This window comes from Mesocricetus auratus, unplaced genomic scaffold (assembly GCF_017639785.1).
Source record: "Mesocricetus auratus isolate SY011 unplaced genomic scaffold, BCM_Maur_2.0 Super-Scaffold_100015, whole genome shotgun sequence".
In the NCBI taxonomy this organism is placed as follows: Eukaryota; Metazoa; Chordata; class Mammalia; order Rodentia; family Cricetidae; genus Mesocricetus; species Mesocricetus auratus.
This window is the reverse complement of record NW_024429198.1, coordinates 4,887,130-4,910,855: the sequence shown is the minus strand read 5'-3', so window position 1 is coordinate 4,910,855 and position 23,726 is coordinate 4,887,130.

Below are 23,726 nucleotides of genomic sequence, written 5' to 3'. Positions count from 1 at the left end.
CAATATTATGAAAGCAGATTGCTTTGCATAGTGTCAATGCAGTTTGCCTGCAATATCTAAACACCTCCGAATCATTAGGAACAGTTTCAAAACCTCAGATTAGGTTATAACTTCTCTCTTGGAAACTGATTATGGTTTTTAAATCTTTCTTCTATCATCTTATTTTTTCTTCCTCAAAGGCAAAGGTTTATGAAGGTTAATTTGCCTTTCCTAACGCCAGCTAGTATAAAGACGAAATTAGTTTCCATGCTCACAACAAATGCCGTGATTTTTATGCTGGATGAATATAAAAACTACAGATCTGGGACTGGAAAAGATGGCTCAGTGGTTAAGAACACTGGCTGCTCTTCCAGAGGACCCAGGTTCAATGTCCAGCAGTCATATGGCAGCTGTAAACTGTCTGTAACTCCAGTCCCAGGGGATCCAACACCCTCCTCTGGTCTCCACAGGCACCAGGCATGCACATAGCACATAGAGATACATGTAGGCAAACCACCCATACACATATAAATAAACTAAAACAAAACAAATACTACAGCCAGCCCTAGTGGTATACACCTTTAAATCCCAGCACTCAGGAGGCAGAAGCAGGCAGGCCGACCCCCATGAGTTTAAGGCTGGCCTGGTCAACATAGCAAGTTTCAGGACAACTAGGGTTACATAGAAAGACCTTAGCTCAAAAACCATAAACAAACAAACAAGCTACAGATCTGTCTTTTCTATAACCCCAAATTTAAAAATGCTATCATTGTTTAATGGAGCATAACCCCCAAAGCAGTTTAAATGTCGATAGGTTATTTTTAAAGGGTCAGGATAAGGGAATAGAAGAGTTTGAATTACCTTACCAAATTCATTGAAGAAGAAGAAGAAAATGAGAACACTTCAAAATAATTTCAATTCCTTCTATATTTGAAGAAAGTGATGAATTTATTTTTAAATTAAAAATTCCCACTGTAGAATACGTTAGTCACTCTTTTTGTCACTATGACAACACACCTAACTGAAGCAACTTAAGGAAGGGAGGGCTCATTTTGGTTCACAGTTTCTGAGAGCCTCAGGAGGAGAACCTCAGCCCAAGGCAGCAGGAGCTGGCGGCTGCTTGTGTACATGGTGGTGGGCAGGATAGAGACAGCTGCCGGTGTAACCAGATGCAACTAAAACTTTTAAAGGCTTGTCTCTTGTGATCTACTTCCGCCATCTAGACCTCACCACTAAAGGCTCTACAGCCTTCAAAACAGTGTCAGAGTTGGGAATATCTCAGATTCCAGCCATAGCAAAACGAGATTGTTCCTGTAGAGCAATAACATTTATCAAAGGTATTTCAGATAATTCAAAATATTTTAGACCTTTTTTGACAATGCAATGCAAAAATGCTACCCAATGAAACTAGAGATAGGTTACTAAAATGGAGAGAATATATTAACCTTTTAGCTATTAGCAGTTACTAGTATAAAGTGAGACTCCTTGTATTAACCAATAGATTAATACAGCTAATGAGACTGAGACTTTTATCACTTGAACAAGAGAGTTATCAGCCTGGCTGGCAGTCATTTCAAAGTTAATCTAAAACTCCTCCATTTTTTCTAGACCTAAATGACTTTCTTTTGTGCCCTTAGATATGGCAGCCCATAACAATTTTCAGGACTAATATGCAAGATACAATAAAATACAACTCAGCCCAGTGCCAACCTGCCTGATAAAATGGAAAATAGTGGAACCCGAAGACAGAAATGAAGCAAGCAGGGACGCTGGATTCTAAGGATGTGCTCCCAGTACCACATCAAACATGCATGCTGTAGGCTATTCTCTTTCAAGTACTCTTTGCTGGTCTGTCTGTACCCAGTCAGCTTCCTATTTGCTTATACCAGCTCTTCTTTCCTTCAAATGTACCTACACATTTTCATTTTACAGCCTGTCTGTGTGGTAGGCGACATACATTTGCTGCACAAACCAAATGACCTGAGTTCCATCTCCAGAACCAACCCCAACACTTACAACAACAATAATAAATTAAAACTTTTAACATTGAGGCAAATGATGCCATAATGAAAAGCACTACACGAAAAATGAATATGAAAAATGAATATATTTGATACGAGTTTGGAGGCAAGAAATGATCTCAACAGATCTTGGTAACAAAGGAGATATTCACTATGAACAATAGGAAAAAGCACAAAGTCTGGGAAATACATGTGATTTTTACATCTCTTTACCTTTCACTATTATATGATCCCAAGTCAATAATCTGGTCATACCATGTCTATTAATTTTGGAGACTGCAATTGATTTGACTTACAAAAGTCACCCATCCAAAAAAAAAAAAGAAAGAAAGAAAGAAAAAGAAAAAGAAATAAAGCCCAGGGGATACCCAAGGGAATGTGAGTCATGAGTTTTTCCTGACTGCTTAGCTGTAATGTTATCAGTCAAGATATATATATATATATATATATATATATATATATATCTCAGTCAGCATTCCCTATTTATTTTTTAAAAGGTGGAGTTTTTCTGTTTTCTCTTTGTTTTTGGTTTTTGACACGAAGGGTGACAGCCCAGGGCCAGTGAGACAGCTGAGTGGATACAGGTACCCACACCCACATCATGAACATACACATGACACTAATAATGAATGAATAAATAATATGAACAACTCAGAAATCTTTAATAATTGTATTATAAATACTATCATTGCCTGAAAAAAGAACATATTCTCCAAATCCACAGTATATTCTCCAAATAGCGCCTAGAAGCTAGACTACCCAGAAGGATATAGTGAAATGCTACATTGAGACCCGGATGTTAGGAAGCTTAGAAACCTTCCAGCCTATAAGAACAGTGGCAACTATAGTTTCTCTGATGGAGTTAGGTAACAACTAGTAAAGTCTTCCTTCTGAATATGAGTAATGAAAATGAAAAAGACTGAGCCAGATTTAGCCAGATCAGTGACACTCAGCCATGGTATTTACACAGCTCCCACTGAATACACATGCCATTTCTTCAATTAATATTTATATACTTGAATATATCAGTGACTGCTCTAGGAATGGGACTAGAGGAGGGGGTGAAAAGAAGGGTGAAGTATAACACCACCCTCCAGAGGAACTGACATGCGTGGTGGGGGAAGCCAGGGAGGAGGAAAACACAGGGGAGGACGCTGCCCAAACTATCCTCTCTTGCCGCTTTAATTTAAAAAATTCAAATCATTCTAAATACACATGCGATTCTTTGAATAAGTGACTCTGTAAGATTTGGCCTGCCTGTCTGCTTTTCATTCAGCAGACACAAGTGTGTCATTATTTCATAAGGGTCATGGAGGAGGTGGTACAGGTGTCTAACTGTAGTAGTGTGGAAATAGATGGTCTATTCATAGAATATCCTGAATGGGAGGATTTGCTTGGGAATTATCATCCAGCCAAAATTTCGCTAATTGAGGGGAGAGAGAAACCCATTAACCTATACAATCCCAAACAACGATCTTTTTGTTTTCTTATTTGTTTCCCACCCCGCCCCACCACAACCATGATCTGGAAGGCACTTACAGTCAATTATTCAGGAAACCACCATGTGTATAATAAAAAATTACTTCAAGTGTATTAACATGTTTCCTACATATGACTGTTATTGCTCCTAATTCTTCCAACTCACCTAAAAAGATCTGAATTCAGATAGTTGTAAATTAACGGCCTACACATGATACTTATTTTTAATGTTCCATTTGATCGTGCGTCTTTTGTTAGCAATGAAAGTATTAAGTGACTAAAATGGCTGAGCAGGTAAAGGTATCTGCTGCCAAGCCTGCCCAGCCAAGCTTGATCCCCTGGATTCACATGGTGGAAGGACAGAATCAGCCCCTGCAGCTCATCCTCCGGCCTCCACACATGCACAGCTGCACCTAACCCTGGTTAGAGTTATTGCTATGATGAAACACCATAGCCAAAACAGCTTGTGAAGAGAAGTATTTGGCTTCTGCATCACTGGTCATCACTGAAGGAAATCCTTAAATAGAAAAACTACAGAACCTATGAAAAATGCATTCCCTCAGATCTCCTACCCTAGAAAGTGCTACTTTTAATATTTTTACTTCACTATAAATGTTGTCAATAAACTAGTTTATTTATTGCCACATATAAGGTAATATTTGCTTTATCTGTGAAAACATCACCAAGAGAAGAAACATGACACTTTCATTTGGTGTCATATTTAAAGCAACTATGTCAAATATCACTCATGTCCTTACTGCTTTAAAAGTATGGTGGTTATTAGGTCCACTAAGTTTTATTGATGTATTATAAAGAAACGTGCATATATTTCTGTATCACAAATTTAAATATTTTATAATTGACCTTAATATATATGCAGTTCTCTTTATGCTCTACATTTACTTAAACCTTATATTTTGAAACTATTTCCTAGACCATTCTATAGATTTATCCAGACTGCCAATGGATAAAAGAAAAATTCCAACCCCTGCAATTTGATTCCCATAAAGGTTGCTGCCTACTTAAATGTATAACACATATAAAATAAAGGATCTAGAACTGAAGCCTTATTCATTTTATAATAAATTGATTACCAGGAGCAGCTGAAATAACAGTTTTCACCCAAGGGATAGAATTTGAGTGTCAGTAACATTAGAGCAACAGACTGAGGCTCCTGACATCATTGAGAAGCGTATTTGTACCAGTACTTAGTAATTATTGTAACCCAGGATTTAACACACTCCTTGGGCTCCGATTGCATGGCAGAGCTGAGCAGAGTTACCCATTCACTGGTGCTAATCCTTTCTAGAATCTAACCTATATGCAGACACCCAAGGGAAACTATTTTTCATTTAAATAATAAAGACAATGAAGAGTGCCCTTACATTGTTTTTAACATTTCTATCAAAAAGAAAATGAAGTCACCAATCTATGGTTAGCCTGTAGCCCCACTCCGAAGTCCTTAACATCTTATCAGGGCAACAATGCATTAAGAGATGTTTTTCTTAATACTTTAATGATGTGTTTTCCTGTCTTTCCTTTTAGACGAGGAGTCAGGCCTGAATTCACACCTTGCCCAAACTTGTTTGATAATTGTATTTGAAATCTGAACTCTTGCCATTCTCCATTCTTCGCTTTACTTAAAAAGCAACGCACACACCAACTGACTTTGTGTTTGTGCTCTGAGCCTCACTAATGTTCCCAGTGGGTAAAATTTCAAATTACATAACTCATCTATTAAAGCGCTAATTCATGAGAAATAAATGTCATTTTTTGGAAGTTACCCATAAACAATGTGCAGCTGTTTTTTGTTTGTTTGTTTGTTTGTTTGGGGTTTTTCGTTTCTTTGTTTTTTTGTTTTTGTTTTTTTTGGTTTTACCAGACAGGGTTTCTCTGTACTGTTTCGGAGGCTATTAGTCCAGCCCGCCCTCGAACTCACAGAGATCCGCCTGCCTCTGCCTCCCGAGTGCTGGGATTAAAGGCGTGCGCCACCACCGCCCAGCTTGTTTGTTTTTTTTTAATGTCAACTTGACACAGGTTAGAGTTATTACAGAGGAGGTAGCCTCAACTGAGAATATGTCTCCATAAGACCTGGCTGTACACAAGGCTGTTGGGCATTTTCTGAATTAGTGATGTGAGAGAGCCCAGCCCATTGTGGGTGGTGCTATCCCTGGCTGGTGGTCCTAAGTTTTGTAAGAAAGCAGGCTGAGCAAGACACGAGGAGCAAGCCATGAAGCAGCTCTCCTCCATGGCCTCTGCATCAGCTCTGCCTCCATGGCCCTGCCCTGTTTGAGTTCTTGTTCTGCCTTCCTTCAGTGATGATCAGTGATGTAGATGCTAAATACGCCCTTTCCTTCGAAAGTTGTTTTGGTTATGGTGTTTCATCACAGCCATGATAAGTCTAACTGGGACAAAAAGGTTTATCAAACATGAGTTTACTTGTTGGGCCTAAGAAAGGCTATGATGAGAGGCCCAGTGTAGGCTCTTGGGCTTGACTTGAAATTAGGGCTCAGATTTGAGGCCCAGTGTAAGCTCCTGAGCCTGGCTAGAGTTTGGTGACCTGTCTCTAACCTATAACCTCAATGTGGGGGTGACTCAGCCAGACCTGATGTTAGACTGCCCCCTGCCTAGCTACCTGCCTCCTTGGTGGAATACTATTGGCCCTTAACTACTCACATCACTTTACCCTATCCTAAGATTCCCATCCCCTACCTCAGCCCTGTATAAGTTCCTGCCTGTTGGAATAAATCGAGATCCTGCTTTGACAGGCTCCCGACTCAGTGTGTGTTTTTTCTCCTTGGTAACTAATGGGGGGAGGGTTTGAGTCATCGACACTCAACCATCCCGCTCAGCCCAGGGAAGAGACGGGCTGGACCGGCCCTTGCCCCACTCTACCTGCCAGAAGGACCCGGCATTTACTTTTTGTTTTTGTTTTATTTTGTTTTGTTTCACTGTGTAGATTTGGCTGTTCCTAGAACTTACCAAGTAGACTAGGTTGGCCTCGAACGCACAGAGATCCACCTGCCTGTCTCCCAAGTGTGTATGGCACTATACCCAGCCAAGTTTACTTTACTCCATAATCTTTAAAAAACTAATTCTAGCTTCCCCAATGGATTCCCTTTCCTCAATAGCTGTCAAGGAAGTCAACTCCAGTCTTTTCCAGTTTCACAAGAGAGACTAGCTTAAAAAGAAAGATGCCCAGAAGCACAGCTTGAGTAGACACAGTCCTTTTGCCTGAGCTACTGTCCCAGCTATACCCCCTGCCTGTACCCTTCTGTTAGTTTGTCAGAACAGTTTTGCTCTTTCACCTGCAATGCTCCCTCATAGAAAGAACCAGGTGCTCTGTCTTACTTTCATGGCTCCCAGTAATTGGCCTGGTCCCCAAGTAAGTCAATGGGTGGAGAAGTCAGAGCCTAGCTAAAAGTTGTATCTAAATAATAAATCCCAGGGCATCAGAGAATTTACTGAACCAGTATTTAGTTAACATCTGCATTAATCTAGGTAGAGACCACAATAAAACAAACCAAAGTATCTCTGTTTTCCAACAGAGGGAGTAACCTGGGCATTGGAATTTGTGCTCACCTCGCTCCAAATCTCAGAACTCCTCTTTCCAAGGGGTACTGTAGCATAAGCAAGGCCAAGGGAGACTGTGAACAAGAGAAATGTCTTGTGGCCACACGAGACCAGACTGTCTGTCACCTGGGCTTTATAGGCGAGAGCTTTGAGTGTCTTTGGCAGGTAAGACTGAAATTACCCACTGTTACCACAGGTCAGGGGCCTAAAAATGGGTTCACAGACCTATTTCAGATACCATCTTGTTTTCTTCCTGGTAAAAAACTGGGGAGATAACAGTATCTACAGAGCAGCCAAACTCGGGAGTTGGTGCACATAGCAAAGGATGGAGGAAGAGTTAGTTAGCACCAGTTCAGGGGCTTAGAAGAGATGATATGAAAAGAGGATCACCACAGGAAGGATCGAAGGGGTCCCCTAAAGGACCTTTAGGTTACAGGTTTGGTTGCCGGTCTCTAGCACTATTGAGAGGCAACAGAACCTTCACGAGAGGGGACCTAGTGTGGCACTAGATGACTTGAGGTAGCCCTTGGATCAGATACGGGGATCATGGGCTCTCCCACTTTTCTGTTTTGCTTTCTGGCCACCGTGAACAATCGTTATCTACCATGTGCCAGCATGGGCTCAAAGCAACAGATCCAAGTGACCATGATCTGAAATCTCTGGAACTGCAGTCCAAAATATATTCTTCATCCCTTTAAGTTGCTTGTCTTAGGTATTCCTCAATGATGACAAGTTAACGTAAGGATCCAGCATCTGAGAAAGAGAGAATGGGAAAGAGGGATAGGTAGGAAGAAAGGAAGGTATGGTGTGAGATGTCTTCCTTTCTGAAGGCCCAAGCCTGCTAGACCTCCGTTCCCTTGTGATAAAAATCCCTGCTCTCCCACACACTTCTATTCCTGGAGGGCTGCCTTTACCATCATATGTATGTCCACCCAAGGAAGACGAGCAAGGGAGGAGATACTGGGGAAAGGGCTCTTTCCTGACTATCAGCAGAATAGGACCAGAAGGAAATGTGTGTGTGTGTGTGTGTGTGTGTGTGTGTGTGTGTGTGTGTGTGTGTGTATGCAATCATGGGGCTAACGAAACAAGGCCAACGAGTGTCGAGAACACTCCAGTCAAGAAGCCCCTTCCAGGAGGAGTGGCATACACTTATCCCCCTGGCACCCAAAAGACTGAGACTGACTGGAAGAGCAGCCAGTGGTCTTAACCACTGAGCCATCTCTCCAGCACCCCTGTCTCTGATTCATAGTGCTCTCAAGCAAGTGATAAGACATTGGAACATATGATTGTCACTGCTTGCCCTGCAGTTACCTCCAAATAAGTGGAAAGGGGACCATTCCTGAAGCCAAAAATCTTTAACTATATTTGGTAGTATAACAGAGCCAAAAGCAGTATAAAGTAAACATCACTACATATCTTTATTCAAACCCACACAGATGCATCTCATTAATGGCCCTTATTGAATAAAGAGAACCCTCATTGTAAGTGAGTGGGAACATGAGGTTTTCAACTTCCCAGCATCTGTCATACCAGACATCACCTTAGAAAGAAGAGGTGCTAGTTGACCACATCCAACTTACGCAGTTAGACATCCCCAACATGGTCTCTGTGATATTGGGCTTCATCAAATTTTACTACTCTTGTGATATTTGCAAACTATAGCAGTCCCCAAACACCATGGTGGGTTCCAGGACATGGCTATCAGAACCTAGAGTAAGATCCAAGAGTCACCCTACAACAAGATCACCTCTAGGCCAAATACATGCTTCAGTGGAATCATTTATAGATGTGCTCTTTACCAAGCATGGATTTGAGAAATTAATCTTCTAAAACTTTCATTTGAGTTTTAAATGTTGCATGATATGAAAGTAGCCCTAGAAAAAGATTCACAGAAGCAGATAGTTTTTGTAGATTATACTTAACCAAGGGTTAAGGTAAAATAGAACATATGGCTTATTAATTTATATGTATGTGCTGCCTCTCTGAAACAATGGTGAGTCTTAAAGGATTGTCATGGACCTGGATCTGCAATAGAACCTGTAGTGGAGAACCTGCCAAATGTCTCTTGTTGCTTTTGACATTTGGACTAAAAAAGCATCTGAAGGAATCAAGGACCAGAGGTGAGGCCGATTGGTAGAAGAGAACAATAAGGTAACAGGCACAGTGGACACTGAGAAATCCAGATGCTCTACATCTCTAATAGCAGAGCGGCAGACAGCGAATTCAGAAATGAAAATGCAGCAAGTCAAGAAAGGCTTCATCCTACAGAGAGAGTCAGCCTCCCAGTCTGGAGAAGAGAGCTAGAATCTGCTCACTTGTCTGGTATTTATGAAGTAAACACAGCCAAGGTTTGTCAAAAAGCCATGTTCAAATTGATGAGCCTGACATTCAAATGATACAAATTAAGTGTGAAACAAATTGGTTTTAGGAAAAGCACGGGATTAAATGCCAAGGCTTAGGAGATAAGAATAGACACCAGGGATGCATAGAACTGGAATGTGGACAGAACGCACAAGAACAGGGAGCCGGCACAGGGGTGAGGGGCAAGACAGACTGCCTTGCCAGTTTGGCCTCCTCTAGGTTCAAGAGGCTTGGTCTCGGGATGCACAGGAGTCTGGCAGGAACCAGGGGAGACATGGTTGCAGCAGGTCAAGGATGCCAGGGATACCAGGCAACCAGCTAGAGAAATAAATCACAGTTGGCCAGAAGGGCTCAGAGTCCAGTAGCTGCTACAAAGCTCACACACCTCTAGCTGCAGGAAGAACCAGGTCCCCAAATACAGAATGGCCCAAGAGACAGAGCAATGAAAATAACAGTGCCTGAGAGAATTTAAATGACAGGGCCTGGCAACAGTCAATGCAAATTAATGAATATTAGTATATTCCTCCACTATGGTGACGGGGTCTTAGATCAAGGAAATGATGGAGCTTTTAAAACAATGAGCTTTAAAATATATGAAATGTTTGTTCTTTCAGAAAATACCTTGCATTAAATTTTCATGTGTTATCCAAAAACGTTCAATAGAAAGCTAAATGAGTTTGTCAGAATCAGATCGTATAAAAATTGCTTCTATAAAATGATCTTTTCTGAAAAGTATGAGTGTGTATTAAGAACAGAGAAACAAGTCCAGAAATCTGGGGTGAGCTTTCACCATAGTAATCACTGTTGTTCTAATATCATACGAGGTCCAGGGGTAACAAATATTGTGTACAGAATTTTTTTTCTTTAAAAGGGAACAACTTCACAGGCCAGTGAGATGACTCAGTGGGTGAAGGTACTCGCCACCAACCCTGACCACTTGGGTTTGATCTCCAGTACCTAATAGGCAGAAGAAAACTGACTTCCAAAACTTGTCCTCTTACTGCACATGTGGGCTCCCCAACCTCCCCCACCTCCAAAATCAAGCAATAAATATAATTTATGAATTAAAGAAAGAACTTCAGGACAATTTCCATTGATATAGGTGAGGGTCACCGATATCGTTTCAGACTGTGAAACCAGACTTGCTTCTGGAAGCATCTCTCACGCTTCTATCTCAGCCCTGTTCTCCACTATGTCACATTAAAACAGCACAATGGAACCCAGCCATTCAACAAACGAGGATGGTTAATCAGCACAGGAGTGTTCTCTCAATATTGAGAGTCTTCTGGACTGAGAACAAAAGGTTGTTAACTATGTAATCTCAGGATAAACCAGAATACACACACACCAACATTGTGAATGATACTCTATTAGGTGCTCTGAGTGAATTTCAGAAGTTTATCTTTAGAAAATTGCAAAACTGGTTTCCAGGGAAAGACCTTATATACTAACTCTTCTTTTTTCTGACCTGATTTTTAAGCACCCTGGTAAGATGACCTTCCTGCAAGAGCTGAAGACATGCACTGATTATAGATCTGTTTTAAAAGTAGTTTTAGTACTGTAGCCACCACTGTTCTGCTTTGAATATTACAGTTACATTATTTTAAAATGAGCTTCAAGGAACACCAACACGATTGGGCCAATTATGTTGTAAAAATCCAACTATATTTAGCTTTAAAAGAGTTTTGCCTGGGTCTTTAACGGTTCTTGCTAAACACAGAGTGGTTTAAACAAGCAGGGAGTCGAAGACATTCTAGAATATCATCTCTTACCCACGAACTTTTGTTTGTGTCATTCATCCTGGATGCAACTTCCCATAACTCTCATCACTAAGTCACAGGCTAAATGTTGTTAGGGGCAGTTCAAAGTTAGAGGGAAACAGTCAGACACAGAGAGACAAACAGAGAGGTGCATTAAAATTCGGTATTTTAATCAGGGTTCAAAAACACAGGTGTCCACCTAATCAGTCTCAGTGACCGGATATTTACGGTTACCATGCAAAGAATTCCGTGAGATCTGAGGGAGGGACAGTAAACGTTGTGCAAGCCTGAAACTTGGAAGTGGACTGAAACCAAAGCTGCCCTTTCCACAAGCCACAACCTGGTTCCTGCGCATCCCTCTCTCCACAGGATTCTTCTGCTCATCATCAGCATTGCTTCCTACTCTGGCCTCTCAGATCCATTGCCCATCATTAGCTAAAGAGATGCTGTGTGGACCATCATCAACTGAAGTGATGCTGTGGGAGTCTCAGCTCGGCCTCCCGAAAAGGGGACCACTGTGAGTGAGTCAGCAATGTGACCTGTGAGGAAACCCCTTTGGACTCTCTGGCATGATCAATTAGATCAGAGAAGACAGACCCCAAGCGTGATCGTGTAGCCCTCATGAACAAGACAGGCATGTGCAGGCTGACATCTGTGAATGATTAACTGCTGCTACTTGAACGGCAAATTATAGCATAGCTTCATGGTATATTATTTTAAGGGTTACTTTATTTTGTCAGACTTTTTTGTTTAGTTTATGTGTATATACATGTGCCTGAGTGAGTTTATATATGCCACACAAATGCAGGTGCCTAAGGAGGGCAAAGGTCATCAGATCTCCAGGAACTAGAGTTACAGGATATTGTCAGCTGCCCGATGTAGCTGCTGGGAAATGGCCTGGCACCTTTGCAAGAATAAGTGTTCTTGACTACTGAGCCATCTCTTCAGCCTCTGGCTTTACAGGACTACATTTTTAAATGTCTTCTTTTCTGGGTCAAAATTCAAACAGAAAACATTTGTTTATTTACAACACAGGGACTTTAATACAAAGGATTGGTGGCATGGGTGATTGAAAAGTAGGTAATAGATGATGAAAGTAAGACAACCAGTGTTCAGTACCAGCAATGAGCTGTTGGTACCCTGGATTGGAAGGATGAAAAGAAGATATTTACCCTTTAGATACTAGAACCATGGCCTATCTGGAGTCATTAGAGAGACATACCTTCTACCGAAGATGCTTCTGAGGCAATCAGAAGGGGACAGATACTCCAGCAATTCCATCTTTTTCCATTACAATCTCCTTGTATCCACTATTGGCCTGACATAGGAACCCAGCTTCTGTGTATGTTTATGCTGCTATAACAGAATACCACGGCCTGGCCAGCTTCAACAACAGACAGACATCTACTTCTCAAAGTTCCAGGGCTATGACACTGAATGTCAAGGTGCCAGCATGGGCGGTTCTAATGGCTCCCTTTCTAGCTTGTCGACAGCTGCCTTCTTTTCATGTTCAAAAGTCATATATACACTTTTTTCTCTTTTTATAAAACCATAGCCCTGTTGGATTAGAGATCCATCACAGTTTGATGTCACAGTCAGAGTCACCATTTTGAGAGGTTGTGAAACCATTGGGAAGTGGATCCTGGGGAGGGGAAGTGGGTCACTTGGCAAGAGAGTTTAAGGTCTCATCTCCTGTTGTTTCTACTTCATGGTGGATGTGATCAAGCAGCCTCACGCTCCTGCAGCCACAGCTTCAAGCTACTCTCACTGCTCTTCCTTCCCAGGTAAACCCTGAATCCAAGGGAATTCCTCCCTTGAGTGGCTTTTTGTTGAGTATCTGTTCACAGCAGTAATGAAGGCTGCTGATGCAGGCCCTACTTTTCTGACCCCATTTACCTTCTGGAAGGTGCTGTTTCAGATACTGTCATAATGGAGGGAAGATTTCAACACATGAATTGGGTGGAGAGGGCACAAATCAATAGATAGCATCACAGAGGAATGAGACTTCTCCCCCGACCATCTACCCCATCCCCACACTGCCAGCATACACTTTCTACTATGATACAGGGAGGGCAAAAACAGATCTGAGAGCAGATGGTAAAAATCCTCTTTAGAACAAATTTGTTCAGGGCCACAGAGCCTCACCAGGTCCTAACTCAGGTCTTCTAATTCCAGATCCGGCCAACAGTGACTTACATTGAGACAGTACTGTAAATATCAGCTCTCCTGGGCTCATTTTTTTCTGAACTTCCATGTCATTTTTTTTTGAGACAGGGTTTCTCTATATTGTTTTGGAGCCTGTCCTGGAACTAGCTCGGTAGACCATGCTTGGTCTCGAACTCACAGAGATCCACCTGCCTCTGCCTCCCAAGTGCAGGTCATTTTTATTATTTGTCTTGTGGTTCAATAATGATTGATCTCTTGTTTTATTCCTATCTTGCTTTTGAGCAATATTTCATCATTTTATACTTTTCCAAGTGTAGCAGTGTATTAAGATCAAGAATCATGAGGATTTCAAGTAACAACCATCTCATTGTTTATACATACGGTGAGTGCTAAATAACCACTTCAATTGAATGATCTCTCCCACCATATTATCAAATGTTGGAAAAAATAATCCCACCACAACAAGGATGACACCAATAGACTGGCTAACAGGAAGGAAGAAGTCTCAAAGGGCCTCAATCCTAAACAAAGAACAACAGTCAACTAAGGAATGCTGAGAGCATGAGAAATAGTCTTCCCCAGGGAAGAAGACACCAACTGGCTATCCAATACCAAGTGGTAGGCAATACAATTATAAGCATACAAGTAACATTATATAGATGTGAAGGTTCTACTTATGAATGTAGGAATACATAAACATGCATATATAAACACATATGTAAACAATTAAAGTAAATGAGGCCATGAATGTGAGAGAGGCGATAAGGGAGAGGGGGATTGTACATGGTACAGTTAGAGGAAGGAAAGAGAAGAGGTAAAATGATGTAATAATATTTTAATTAAAAATATTTTAAAAGAATAGTTCCATTATTTCTTTACATAAAACTATTCATCTGTTTTCCAAAATGCCATATTTCTCTAGCTGTCAAGAATTGTTTTCAATTCTAGGAAATTGTCCAAGTAAGTATTGTTTATTATTTCAGATATAATCTCAAACAGTAATCTATTCATATGAATCAAGAACCTTAAACACCTTCCAATTCCCTTCTCAACAGAGTTATCTGTCAGGGTTATCTTTGACCATGGCCATTATTCATCCTTATTGGGAAATTACTGTCCTCTTTTCTTTTGACTGTCCTGCAAATATCTGGTTTGGTTGCTACTGATTAGCAATTTATCACACCATTCTTACAAGATAAAATTGTAGAAAAATCAGAAATTCCTTTGCAAAAATCTCCTGGAATCAAAATGATAAACATTTCTCTTTTTGTCATCACCTATGTTATGAAATATGGCCTGTATTTTGGACTCACTCAGAACATTAATAGCACAGTGAGATATAGAAACCAAAGTCAAATGTTGTATTGCTTGTATTAGAATGTTTAGCTCATACTGCCTTTGACTTAACCCCAACTTGGCTGCCATTCTGAGTCCTGTTATGACTGGCAATTCCTATTTTCAGGTATCCTATAAGGTCACAAAAATGTCCTTTGATATCCCATCATCTATGAATACAGCAAAAACCCTTCAGCCCCTGTGAGATCATCAGTGAAACTATACAGCACTTCTCCATTCACTCGCTATCCCAACCACACGCCTCCTGGCTTTGCTGTCTTCTATGCCCAGAACTTCTCTTTCTGCATCTTTATTCAAGCTAAAGAACGTATCTGAGGAAATGGCATTACCAGGCTCAAGGATTTCTGTGGCTTTGTCTTTTTATAATGGAGAGGAGCTATTTTGTCACTTGTTTTGCTATTATTGTTTGTTAAGACTTTTTTACTTTTTGTTTTTTGTTTGGTGTGTGTGTGTGTGTGTGTGTGTGTGTGTGTGTGTCTGTGTGTGGCCTCAAGGGACAGAGGAAGGTGCTGGATGCCCTGTAGTGAAGTCACATCCAATGCAATGAGTATTGTATTCTCCTCCAAGTTTTAGAAGAAACTAATAGTTCCCATCAGACCCATACTGACTTTGTTTTTAAATTTTTTACCACTTATAGTTTAAAACTTCAAATAACCAGAACATAGAGAACAAAACAGGTTTCCCTCCAATCCCTGATACTCAGCCCTGGGTGTCCTCCTAAGTAGCAATCCTAGCAAACTTCTGTTGTTGTTGTCATTGTTTTAGATTTATTTATTTTATTATTTTGTGTATATGAGTGTCGTGGAATATTATCTTAAGGTGTGTGACTTTTGTTTATGCTGCATTTGTTTAACCCTGTGAAGCTATGTTACTGTACCTATCTAAAACACCTGGTGGGCTAATAAAGAGCTGAACAGCCAATAATGAGGAAGGAGCAGGGCTGGCAGACAGAGAGAATAAATAGCAGGAAAACTGAGGAAGAGAGGAGAGCAACAAGAGAAAAAGAAGAGGAGGACATCAGGGACCAGCCACCCAGCCACCCAGCCACCCAGCCACCCAGCCACCCAGCCACCCAGCCACCCAGCCATCCAGCCACCCAGCCACTCAACCAGTGATTTACTTGGGAGCTAGATAGAGGGCCCCCCAAAAGAGCCAAAGAGTAAAAAACATTTACAACAATATGTGAATGTTTTGCCTGCATGTATGTGTGCACCTCATGGGTGTCTGGTGCCTGCAGAGTTCAGAAGATGTCATCAGATCCCCAGGGACTGGAGTTACAGACAACAAAAATGGGTTCAGGGAACTGAATCTGGGTTCTCTGTAACAACAACAAAAAAATGCTCTTAACTGCTTAGTCATCTCTCCAGTCCACTTGTTTGTTTGTTTGTTTGTTAATCTCTTCTCTGAAGCATATTAGCCAAGATCCATTGGGTTATGATAAAGCAATTTTAATTCAAAATGCTAGCAGCTGAATACAGTAAAGATTGCTTCTGTGTCAAAATATGTCTTGAACCTGCATTGCTTTGTGAGGCATGGCTTCAATGAAAGAAAGAGCCAAAGACTGTTGGACATATACCTCTCTTACTCAGATGGGCTCACACTGTGCTTGAGCTAATCACAGATATACTTACCAAAGATTCATTTTCTGTGAGTCTAGGAACAAGAGAGACACATATCAGAAAGAGCCTGTAATCTCTACCACACATGCATTACATGTGCACATCACATAAATGGTGCGTACCAACTCAGTTTCTCCACCTTGATTTTCATTTTGCACATTGTCTATGATAGTTCCTTATGTGTGACTGAGTATATAATTTACTTATTTAGAACTCAGTTATAGGATATTTGGGTTATTTCTAGTTTTTAAATTATTGCTTATTATGAACACAGCTGTCATAAATACACTTGTAAGACTAATGAAAATCATTGCAATGTATTCAGGCCTTATTGTGTCCAAAATGCTTTTCAAATCATAGTGCATGTGTAGATTCACCTAATACTCTTGCAGGTGACATAATTTACAGGCTCTGTATTTACAGAGGCCTTAAACCTAGGCAGTTGGTCCCAGGGTCTCACATTCACATAGATCTTTGTACATACTGTGCAAGTACTATGGAGGGTTCACTTCCCAACCCAAACTCATAGTTCTATTTGAGATCTGCCGCCTCTGTTTCAGTTGCCTTCTAGAAAGGACCACACATAAGAATCTCAGTATATTCTCATCAGGGTGAATCTGAGTCCTGCATCCCTCACATCTCACCTTTGCAAATCTACAGATGCTGTAGCTTCTCGTTCAAGCAGGAGTCCCAGCTGAAAATTCAAGTGTGAGCCTTGATAATGTCCTTCCTCCCTGCCTCACTCTCCCATCTCAAGCCCTACCTGTCACTCACATCCCAGCCAAGTCCTGTCTGTTTTTACTCCCCTGTATACCAAAACTCCTGCGGAAACACCTTAAGGAAGAAGACAGACTTGATTTTGCTCACAGGTTTGTTCTGTCACGGCAAGGAGGGTGTAGTGAAGCCAGAGAGCGGAACGTGAGACTGCCTGAATGTTGGCGGTTCTTCTTTCCACCTTCCTATTCCTCCCACGCTCCCAGCCTATGGAATGGTGCCAACCATGGCCAGAGCACCTCAGTTAGCTCTCCCTGGAAAAAGTCTCACAGACACATTCGGGGGCAAGCTTCTCTAATCTCCTAGAGACTTTTCAGTCTAAGCCTGTTGATACCGAGCTCAGGCACCGCACTCCTATTTCAAACTCGGTCTTGAATCCATCCACTCTCTTACGGTTCCGCGTCTACTTTCTGAATGAAGCTTTCATTATCTCTGAGCTGAATTATTAAAATACTTTCTTCACAAGCTGCTCTGTCATTCAAAGTTATTTTGGAGGCTGATATGCTTAAAACATAGATCTTATCACTCTCTGCCCCTGCCTCAAGCCCTTCCCATTGCTTTGAAAATCAAATTAGAACTTCTGAGAAGGGCTCACTCAGGTCTGTAAGATACGGCTCCAAATTGCCTCACCAAATGTGCACATTTTGCGTTAGCTAGCCTCTGCCTCCGTTCTGGCTGTGGAGACATCAAACTTGTCCAACTTCAAGGTCTTTGTTCTTGATGGCTCTCCCTCTTCCTCTCACTTTGGATGGTTCCTCGTTCTCCAGTGTCACCTCCTCAGTCAGGCTTTTATTGTCATCTTATCATGAGTAGGTCTTTTCAGTTATTTTCTGCCACATTTCCTTCAGAGCGACGGCCACATCTGTAATTTTTACGTGTATTTGCTTCTTGATTTTTCTCTCCTCACAAAATACAAGCTCCAAAAAAATTTCTGTGTCATTGGGAAATCTATTCCCAGTGACTAAAGCGGCACTTATCTTAAGGAAGATGTTGGAATAGAAGGCAAAGGACTCAGACATTTGAATAATATGACAGACACTGAACGGCTTCCTGTTTAAAAAAAAAAACAAGAATTTGAAGCCACATCAGTCTGACTCCAAAGCTCATGCTTTTTTTCGGTGCCACACTGACCTCTCATGTGCTTTACACCTACAATACCCAGCTAATTGCTCTTTTTAAAGTATTTTATTAAAACATATTAATTATATAAAATAACGACACCCATTGGGCCATTTTCATGTTTACAGATAATGTAAAAATGAAATGATATCCACCCCCTTCTTACCTTTCTTATACCAGCCCCCAACCATTTATCTCATCTCTAATAATTCCCCTTCTACTTTTATGTCACCCTCACTGAGTCTGCATACTGAAAATGAGGTACTTATTTTCCTAAATCTTGTTGCAGAAATCTGTTTACAATTTAAAGATGTGTCTCTGCTTAAGGAGCCTTCTGATTGGTTTAATAAAGATCCAAATGGCCAATAGCTAGGTAGGAGAGAATAGGCGGAACTTCCTGGGAGAGAGAGAGCTCTGGGAAGAAGAAAGACGGATGAGCCAGCAAGACTCAGGGAAGCAGGACATGCAATACAGAAATGAGATAATAAGTCATGTGGAAGAATACAGATTAAAAAATACTGGTTAATTTAAATCATAAGAGCTAGCTAGGAACAAGCTGAAGCTAAAGGCCAAGCTTTCATAATTAATAATGAGTCTCCATGTCATTATTTGCAGGTTGGTGGTCCCGATGAGAAAGTACTACTAAACAATCTGATTTATTTCTTTTCTCTTTCATTTTCTCCCTCTCTTTGTTTTTGTTTGTTTGTTTTCTTTTTGGGACAGGATTTCTCTGTGAAGCTCTGACTATCCTGGAACTCACTCCATAGACCAGGCTGGCCTTAAACTCAGAGAACTGCCTGCCTCTGCTTCCCAAGTGCTAGGATTAAAGGTATGGACCACCATTACCTGGCTGGTTTGTTTTTCTCCATATGATGAACTCTAGTTCTATCTACTTTCCTGTAAATGACATGACTTTGTTTTTATTAATGGCCAAGTAAAACTCTACTGTGTAATACTTAGTACTTGGTTGTTGTGGTTTTGGATTTGCTTTGTTTGTTTACTTACTCTACTGTGGACAATAGTTGCTACAGGTCTCCTTGTAAGCCTAATATGGAAAATTGAATTTGGTGTTAAGCCCTCTTTTGGATTTAACACAAGCATGAAAGCACTACTTTGGAAGTACTGGTAAAATTCCATCTGTGTGTTGAATTAATTCACTAAAACACTTTTTCCCATCTGGAACTTGGATCTCTGGTTTATGCTATCCTGTGAATAAAGTGATATAAAAAACACTTGAGATTCTGAGTTTACCAGCTTTCACACTAGGATTGAGAAATTATCATCAAACTAGTTTGCTGTTGCAAAACCATCCAAGTCATGGACATGTGGTTGCCAGAAGATACCAAGCAGGAAAATCAGCTAGAAGAATATGGTGTCTGAGGACAGCAATTGCCCAAAAACTTCTTCACAAACCCAAATGCTTCCAATGAAACAAAAGAAACAAAAATCTGCCCTGTTGTGTATAACAATTTGAGATGTTCAGGGTAGATTTTTACTAACAGTTTATCTCTGTTCTGTTTTGATGAAGTAGTGATTTGATAGATTGGAGAAATAGCTCACTGATTAAGAGCACTGGGTGCTTTTCCAAAAGACCAAAGTTTGATTCCCAGCACCAAAACCATCTGTAATTCCAGTTTCAGGAGCTTTGGCATCCTCTTCTGACCCCCCACAATGCGAGGGAACACATACCCAGGCTAGACAGCCACATGCAATAATTAAAATACTAATTTTTAAAGTTGTGATTTAGAGCTGGAGAAATGTTCGTAGGGAAAATGCTTGCAAGCTGAGCATGAAGAAGTTCTGATCCACAGAATCCATATAAGACCTATACATGACAGACTGCCCCAGTACCAGGAAGTGGAAACAGGCTGGTCTCTGGGGCTCATTAGCCAGCCAGTCAAATTAATGAACTCCAGGTTCAGTGAGTGACCCTGTCTCAAAAAATCAAGTGGCGAGCAGTAGAGGAAGGCACTCAACAATGTCAACCTTTGGCCTTCACATATGCATGCAAGGCAAGTACATTCATACACGTGCACACACACACACACACACACACACACACACACATGTAATGATTTTACACTCCTTGAATAAATTGAGCAAGACTCCTTATTCCCAAAATCACATAACTGACTTCATGTATTACCATTTATGTCTACCATGTTACTGAAAACTGTGTTTCTTCTCATCAACTGAATGGCATAATGTTATATGGTCTTGATATATTGTAGGTAAATTACACAGCAGGTTTCTGGGTAAACTAAAGGACCCAGCAGAGTTTCTTAAACTGTATTCCATGGATCAGTGAATTCAGAGTCACAAAGAATGCTTGTCACAAAGTCAAGTTCCTGGCAGCTTCCCAGATTTTCTCCTACATTTCTGAGGACTGAGGCATGGAACCTGCTTGTTAGCTCTCTGGGTGATTGATTCTTAGATGAACTAAAATTATATGCCCAACACATAATGCATTCCTGCCCTTGCTTGGCTCAGCTCTGAGGTGTGCTTCTAGACTTTGAACTACTCCCCAAACCACCTAAAGCAAAATTTACATGGCTGAGAGCTGAGCAGAAGTCTGTTAACACTGGGACTCTAGGATGCTGCCAGAATCTGCAATCTTTATCATTACTCATTTTCCTTTCTACAGTGTTTTAGTTGAAAAAAGGGAAAACAGCTATTTATATTTGTTTTATAACAAAATTATGCCTTCAGTAGATCAAATTTTACCTGCACAAATCACTCTCTGAGAATAGAAGATATTTTCACAAGTTAAGTCTTTCAGTTCAGTATCTATTAGCTTCTTAATTACTTCTTCAGTGCACCAGTCTTCTTGACCTAAAGTAACTGCGATTTTAAAAAGTGTATCTTTTAATTCCACAGGGACATTTTCATGTAATTTATCACGTACTTGATGTCACTTTTTGGTTAGTTCTTCATAATACTAAGTCCAAAAGTAAACTATCTAGACAATGTGGAAAGTGCAAAGACAACTCTCAGAATGGGAGAAAATATTTGGGAATATATATATGTATATATATATGAATTTGTACTTACAGTATATAAAGACCTGAAATTTAGCAACAACAAACAACGCAACTGAAAAAAGAAAAAGACTTAAGCATTCCACCAAAGAATAGATATAAGTACAAGCAGATTCAAAACACATTTAAATACACACCATTGTTAGCCATCAATTTCAAGTCAATGTCACAATGAAATAGCACTTCCCACTCATTAGGATAGCTGTTATTTACAAACTGGGAAATTCTAAGATTGGCAAGGATATGGAGAGCCAGGGAAGCCATGTACTTTGATAGAGAATGTAAAATAGTGTATCTACTGTAAAAAAAAATAGTATAATGGATCTTCAAAACATTAAACACAAATGTACCATAGGATCCAACAATTCCAGTCCATGAAAGAACTAAAAGAGATACTGCACACTGATGTTCATTGTTACATTATTTATAGTAGCTGAAAGGTCAGAACAACCTAGTGCCCACAAACAGGTGAATGAATAAACAGAATGTGGCATGTACACACAATGGAATCTGCCTTTAAACGCTGATGTTATAATGTGGGAGAACCTAAAAGGCATGTTGCTAAATGAAACAAGTCAGGCACAAAAAGAAAAATGTTATCTGCTTCTGCTTATATCAACTACCTACAGCAGGCAAATCCATACTGACAATAATATAGAGGTTCCCAGATGTTAGTAACAGGAAGAAATGGGATGTTGTTTTAATGGGTACAGAGTTCCTGTTTGGAGTGATGAAAAGTTGTGGAAGTGGTACAAAATTGTGCCTATGAATGGTCTCTGAATTGTACATTTCAAACCAGATAAATATAAAGTCTATGGCATATACATTTTCATACAATTAAAAACACAAAATAAACACAACTGACCAAGTATTTCTGTAGTAGTATATCAAGTCTTTGGGTATATACCAATGAGTGGTTATAATAATAACTGGGTTATATGGTAACTGTACCTTTAGCTTTTGAAAAATGCTCCAGCCTGATTTCCACAGTGGCTGCAACCATTTTTAGTCCCACCAACAGTCAATGAGGGTTCCACTTACCCCACATCACTGCCAAGATTTGTTGTCAGTGGTTTCCTTGATCTTAGCCATTCTGACTAGGGTAAGATGAAACCTCACAATAGTTTTAATTTGCCTTTCCCTAATTGCTGAGGTTGTAGAATGAGAGATTTCTTAATCTTATTTCTTCTATTGAGAACTCCATGTTCAGATTGGTTCATTTGCTTTCTTGATTCTTTGTTTTTTAAGTTCTGTATTCTAGATCTTAATCTTTAACTGCATGGCAAAGATTCTTCCCCAATCTCTGTGAGCTTTCCCTTTACTGGATTGTTTCCTTGCTATACAAAGGCCCCATTTGTTGGCTTAATTCTTGAGAGGTTGGACTCCTGTTCAGAAAGCACTTTCCTGCACCTCTGTCCTGTAGGGTACCGCCTATGTTTTCATATAGCTCTTCCAGAGTTTCAGGTTTCACACTGAAGTCTTTGAGTCAATGCTCTTGATCTTTGTGCAGGGTCGTAGATAATGGTCTAATTTCATTCTTCTATATGCGGACATTCAGTTTTCCCAGCACCATTTGTTGGAGATGCTGTCTTTACTCCAGTGCGTGTTTTTGATGAATATCAGGTGGCTGTAATTATGTGCGCTTATTGCAGAGAGGCAGGAGTGATGAGCAAACGGGTTAAGACTGGACTAGTGAAACTCACGGAAACAGCTGACATGAACAAGGGGGAGCTCATGTACCCCAGAACGATGGCTGAGAGGCCAGCATGGGACTGATCCAGACCCCCTGAATGTGGGGGTCAGTGAGGAGGCCTCGGCAATCTATGGGGCCTCGGCATAGGTGTGGACTTTGAGAGTCCACATGGAAGGATGTTCTCTCAGCCTGGACACATGGGGGAGAGTCTAGGCCCTGCCTGGATGATATGACAGACTTTGGAGACCCCCAATGGAGAGCCTCACCGTCCCTGAGGAGCAGAGGGAGGGATGGGGTGAAGAGTTGGCAGGTGGAGGATGGGGGAGGAAGAAGGGAGGAAGAGGGAGCTGGGATTGACATGTGAAGCGAGCTTGTTTCTAATTTAAATTAAAAAAGACAGACTCTTCTGTTTTGTTACGTTGATCTACGTGTCTACTTTTTGTGCCAGCATCATGCTTTTTTATAACAGAACCTTATAACTTGATATAGATTAGATATATTTCTATATGAAATATATAACAATATAGTGATATAACTTGAATTTTTTGCTCAGAATTGCTTTGATTGATTATTCAGGGTCTTTTGTGGTCCCACATGAATTTTGGGATTTTTAAAAATATATTTCTCTGAAGAACATTGTGAGGATTTTAATCAGGATTAAACTGACTCTGTGATGGTCGTTTTCCCAATATTAATTCTACTATTCCATGAGCATGGGACTTCTTTTCATTTTCTAGTGGTGTCTGCCTTTTCTTTCTCCTGAGATTTGAAGTTTTCAGTGTAGCAGC